Raw genomic sequence first — 486 nt, 5'->3', positions numbered from 1 at the left:
TTCCAAGCAGCAAATACTTTGTGTGAGACTCTATCTCACTGCCATCTTGATTTTATCTGTATCTTTATAACATATGTATCGCTTATTTATTGCCATTTCAAATATTATATACAGAAATCTTCTAAAACTGACATTTAATTCTCATCAAAAGAAGGCAAAAATATAATAGCTATCCATTTAACCGTTTTCTTTTAATAATGTAGTTACCTCGTTTTCCTTTTCTAGAAACAATCATAGTTAGAACGGTAACTATACAGAATTAACTAGCTGAAAATTTACATACGTAATATAGTTATCAATTACGAGTATATCAAAAACCTGAACCTTACCATCTATTAAAACGTTTCTACTTTACCATTTCCGCCGCATATTGAGAATAAAGACAACGAGAAAACTACGGAAGAATAATAAACGCGATTTTAACAGATGACGTGTGCGAGGAAATACAGATAACCCTTCCTATTCAAAGCCAATTAAAACCGAAAG

Source organism: Penaeus monodon, chromosome 15 (assembly GCF_015228065.2).
Source record: "Penaeus monodon isolate SGIC_2016 chromosome 15, NSTDA_Pmon_1, whole genome shotgun sequence".
Lineage (NCBI taxonomy): Eukaryota > Metazoa > Arthropoda > Malacostraca > Decapoda > Penaeidae > Penaeus > Penaeus monodon.
Note: the sequence above shows the minus strand (reverse complement) of the source record.